Source organism: Juglans regia, chromosome 11 (assembly GCF_001411555.2).
Source record: "Juglans regia cultivar Chandler chromosome 11, Walnut 2.0, whole genome shotgun sequence".
NCBI lineage: Eukaryota > Viridiplantae > Streptophyta > Magnoliopsida > Fagales > Juglandaceae > Juglans > Juglans regia.
The window spans coordinates 5,212,865-5,218,486 of NC_049911.1; the positions used below are offsets into that span (position 1 = coordinate 5,212,865).

General features: G+C 41.9%; 1 pseudogene; it reads right to left on the bottom strand.

The window, feature by feature from the left end:
• Positions 1-810: 810 nt before the first annotated feature.
• On the bottom strand, positions 811-4,935 carry LOC109019275 (annotated as a pseudogene).
• Between the last annotated feature and the right edge of the window lie 687 nt (positions 4,936-5,622).

The following is a 5,622-nucleotide window of genomic DNA, read 5'->3' on the forward strand; positions in this document are numbered from 1 at the left end:
TTTGGAAAGTTATTTTTTAGGAACTAGGGTTTCATGAATTTACTGTAGCGTTACTATAGCTGCGACTACTGTAGCCAGACACTGTTCATCTAGGGTCATTTTGGGTAAAATGAGCTTTATTTTGGCTAGGGTTTTGATTAGGTTTGGGTTTAAATACTCTTTGTAGCCCCTTTTGAAGAGGCAGACAATATTGAATTTTATTTGTGAGTTGAGTTTACTACTCTTGTTCTTGATTGAACTCTTGAACTTATCAAAGATAAATCACAACCTTTGTGGTGTTCCTCCTTGTAATCTGGGTTCTTGACACGAGTTCTTCAACGTGTCTAGATTTTAATATAATCTAGATTCTTGAAACGAGTTCTCATCGGGTCCAGATTCTCCATCCATTGACTTGATTTTGGCTTTCTTGGAGAGTTTTCAAATTGATTGTGGGTTCAAGAGATTTCATTCCCGCGGGTTCATATCACATGTTATATGACTCAACAAGATAATCACGCCACAAATTCAATAAATTATGAACTAGAACAAAAACTCTGCACTCACACTATAGCCAAAGAAATTAAGACCAAAATGATCCTCTTATCTTGCATCGGAGGAATTTATTAAATCCAAACACGCCCGACCAAAATGTTCTTATCAACGGTTGCAGACTGCTAGACACACATTAAGCGGGTAAACAAAGCGGCAAAGAGATCAGTTTTCTCTGTTGAAGTTGATAAGGCAGCAATAAGAGAAACTAGAGAGGGAAGAAAGTGACGGTGATGATCTTAATTTGTATGTGTAGTTTTACAAAGTAAATGGTTCACATGTTCAACGAGCATGCTCATGGCTTGTAGTTATCAAAGGTTCACCAGAGCTGACCAACGGGGTTGGTATGTGATACAAAGGAACAGGCATCATCAAAGGAAGATTTGGTACTGTTGCCTCAAAATTAAGAACTTTAATTGCCTGTCTTATTGATGGCCTTAAACTTCGATCTGGGAAGTACACCATAGTCCTACAATCATTAAACACTCAATCTGTTTCAGGTCGAAATCCATATGCATTCTCTCATCAATGGCCATAGGAAGCCTTCCGCTTCCATAAAGATTCCAAACCCACTCTACCAATCCCATTGCAGAATCCTTATTTGGGAGATCAACTGGCTTTCTCCCAGTAGCAATTTCTAAGGCAACCACCTCGTAGCTATATACATCTGACTCTTTATTAGCCCTACCAGTGGATACGTATTCGGGAGCCATGTAGCCTAAAGTACCAGCCAACCCAGTTGTCTGAGGACCCAGTGCCTCATGGTCCATGAGCCGTGCTAATCCAAAGTCTCCAAGCTTCACATTGAAACTAGAATCAAGCATGACATTGCTTGATTTGACATCTCGGTGTATTACACATTGCTCCCACTCTTCATGAAGATAGAGTAATGCAGATGCCAACCCAGTAGCTATCTTGTGTCTCAGTGCCCAAGTGAGAGGATTCCTCTTACAAAAGAGGTGAGCATCAAGGCTACCATTAGGCATAAACTCGTAGACAAGTAGGAACTCACCTATGTCATGGCACCATCCTATGAGTTGAACCAAGTTCTTGTGCCTCAGTCGGCTAATGATCTTCACCTCAGTTAAGTATTCTTTTCTTCCCTGTTTAGACCCCCGCGAAATTTTCTTAACAGCAACTGCGTTGTCCAATTCAATCAAGTACCCCTTGTAAACAGCACCAAACCCTCCTTCACCCAACTTCCTTTCAGTTGAAAAGTTGTTGGTGGCTGAAGCAAGATCTCCGTAGGAAAACCTTCTTGGTCCTGCCCCTCGCTCAAGGTCGTCATTAATTGATCTTAAGTTCATCGTCTCTGGAGTTTTCTTTTTCTTTCCCTTCCATTTCCGCAGTATTACAAATGTTAATGATGCCCGAGCTATCAGAATGCCACCTGATATCGTTATACTGACCAATATTGTCATTTTTCTAGCATTCTTTCCATTTGGTCCCGCTATGTCTAAAGTTGAGTTGAATTCCCACGATTGAAGTGTATGTCGCTCTACGATACTCGAGCCTGTAGCAGCTGAAAATCCAACTGTGACCCACTTAGGAAGAACCTTCATGAGATTAATTTCATAAGAAAGACTGGTATTCTCCCCAGCATTAGAGGTTGTTCCGTATTTCCAGGAGACACTCAACTTCTTCGTAGAAGCAGTATACGTAATCCATGCATCAGCAGTATCTCCACTATTCAAGCTAGCATTCCAAGCAGTATATTTAGCAGAAACGAGGGAGTTGATGCTAATACCCACATGCGGAACTTCAGGATCCCATTCAGAGTTCACAAATGAATCGAACTCAACAAGAACAATTTTGTTTTGTTGTGACAAAGTACTGGTCGTGGTGTTGAATAGGCCTAGAAATCCACCTGCTTAATTTGGTGGTATTTTGAAGCCAACAGGAGCTAGGAAGAATGCAAGCCCACCGCCATAAAGTGGACGAGGAGGAGTCGTGATAGTGAATGTAACACCCCGTATTTTAATGTATTTTTATTTATTCAAAAAATTTATCCTCTTATTTTAAATTGGTTGGATTTTTAGTGAGTTTATTTCTATGATTTTAATTTGGTGAAAATTATTTTTATGTGCTTTCTTAATATTTATTTATTGTTATGCATTTAAATTGCTTTTAATATTTAAATTAATTAATGTGGGATTTAATTATTTCAATTTGACTTTACCATTACGTTTAAATTATTTTATTTAACTTGTGGTTTTGAAATCGTTTCCGTTGGATCATTTTTGTGACCCAAGTTATGAGGATTGGACCTCATTTCTTTTCCCCATATTTTTCTTTCCTCTCCTTTTCTTTTCTTTCTTTCCTTTTTTCCTCCTTATTTCTCCTTCCTTCCCTCGTGAGCCCCTCCCTCTTTCTCTCCCGTGCGTCCGTCGCCCATACCCAACCCGCCGCCGTCGAGCTGCCCTGGTCAACACCGCCCACCCCATCGTGCTCCCCACCGGCCGGCGACCTCACCCTTCCAATCTCAGCCTCCCTTGTGCCGCCGTTAGCAGCCACGAACCCATTGAAGCCGCTGCTTTCCATGCACAACTACGCCGCCGTCGCGCCACCTCCGGCCACCATCTTCCTACCACTTCATCCCCGACCTCTTGGCAACCCAATGGACCCAACCCCGGCTCCGATCCGTCACCGGTGAAGCACAACCAAGCCCATCTCCGATTTCGGCATTTTTGGCCTAAAAACACCCCTTGCGCCGCCACCCATGGTAAACCACCATCACCATTGGCTTCACCGACCTCTCTAGGCCCTACCCTATCAAATTTGGATCTTCGTTTGTCACCGTTGAAAAGTTGGTAACTGTGACCCACGGCCACAGTGTATTTTACACTGTGGTGTTGCTCAGACGTCGCCTTTTTCAACTTCGTGATCCTTTGGAAATTGCTATATTGCACTGTAAGTATTTCTCCAAAGAACTTTCATAATTTAAATGTATTTTTGCACTAACATATTACACTGTATTTGTTTGACATGCCAGACTGAGTCCGAGGAGTTCGGGGGTCGGATGGAATTGTGATTGGAGTTATTTGATTGTTTGATTGAATTGGTTATTGGTTGTTGATTGTTATGGATCAGTGTTGGTGCATGTATATATCAATATTTCATGTATGATCATGTTTGTAAAGAAAACTGGGTTTTCGTGTATTGCATTCATGTGCATGTGTGATTTGGAAAAGTTATGATTTCATGTGTGAGAAATTGGATTTGTTTGGATTGATTGATTTGAGAAAAAAAAAGGGAAAGAGACTGTAGGGATGGTGGTAAGCAGGGACGGTGGTAGAGTCCCGCCTGTGATTCCCGCCTACGGTGCACTGTAGGGATGGTGGTAAGCAGGGATGGTGGTTGTGTCCTGCCTGTGATTCCCGCCTACGGTGCACGCGGTAGGGATGGTAGTAGAATCCTGCCTATGATTCCCGCCTACAGTGCTCTGTTATGTATCTATTGTGTGGAAAAGAACTGTAGGGATGTGGTAAGCAGGGACGGTGGTAGAGTCTCGCCTGTGATTCTTGCCTACGGTGCACGCTGTAGGGATGGTGGTAAGCAGGGATGGTGGTTGTGTCCCGCCTGTGATTCCCCCCTGCGGTGCACGTGGTAGGGATGGTGGTAAGCAGGGATGGTGGTAGAGTTCTGCCTGTGAGTCCCGCCTACAGTGTCCGATAAATTGTTGAGTTTTGGGTAAATCATTTTCTGGGAAAATGTTGGATTATATGTTTTGGCTAAAAATGAGATTTTGGCGTGTGTTGAAATTAATCGTTTTCGGGGAAAATGATGTTTTGAGAGAAATGTATATTCTTTTTATGCATGTATGTTGGTCGCATTTAATGCATTTATATTACGTTGTTATTTTGGGTTATACTTACCTGCGGTACCGTTTTATGGTATCGCAGCTTTTGATGCAGATGAGGATGATGAGTCTTAGGCTTTGGCTCTATGGTGAGAGCGATCTGGGATTGCTCTCGTGCATCGATATTATTATCCTAGTCTTTTATATATCTATTTTTTGTAATATATTTGGGATGACTTTATAATTTTTTTTAGAAGATAAATTATTTTGGATACTTGTATTTAAATTTCTGGTACTTAGTTGACTTATAATATTATCCGCAGCGAATTTTGTTGTGCACTTTTGTTTGATGCACATACTTGGGCACGTTTCGTTGGGATGTGTGACCGTGTTGTCACCATTCTGGTGTCTCGATCCCCATGTATTTATATAAGGGGGATCAGGGGCGCCACAGTGAACGAGTAATGTGTGGTAAAATCAGTGAGCTTTCCCGTTTCAGAGTCCTAGAGCGGCACCTTCCTAGCATAGACGACCCAACCAATTCGGCAAAAATAATTACCATCAAGGTTCATTGTAATGGCTCCATCAGAAGGTACAGCATCACCCATATATAGCATGTCGGTGGAACTGGGATAAAATCTAGTTATTTGAAAATAAACTGAATAAACAGTACTGGGAAGCAGCAGAAGGAAGAAGAAAAGAGGTAACATGATTACCATGTCCTAATTAGATCGGAGGAGCTGAGGCTGCGGCTTGAAAGGTGGGGAGAGAGAGAGAGATCAGTACGAACAAGTTGGAGAGGCATGAATGTGTGGAAGTTGCATCTGTACTTAAAAGAGTTAATATTTCAACGATGCACAAGTTTCAACCGGCCACCAGTATGCAGTAATTATTATATCTAGTGGAGTTTCATTCAAAATAAAATATAGAAGGTAAGACTTTATGCAGCTCCCTGGCTAGCCGGCACATTATCAGCAGTTAACGTGCGCATGCAGTTTCACTTGCACGCATACCAGGTACATAGACAAGTTAATATGGCGAGGAGAGAGACTTCATGCAGCTCCCCAGTCGGAACAATGGCGTCAGCGCACTGATGCCGAATATAAATTAACAAAGCAATTGTGGTCTCATTTCATCCATATGTCATCAAATTGGCATCTCCTTCATATATAACTTAAACAGCCCAATAGTTTTGCCGAACGACAGTTTGAAGGCGAATCAGTCAGAGACAGACCGTGTGTGTTAGTTGCAGTGATCGGCCGGCGATTAATTTCATATATCTGATTATGAATCTA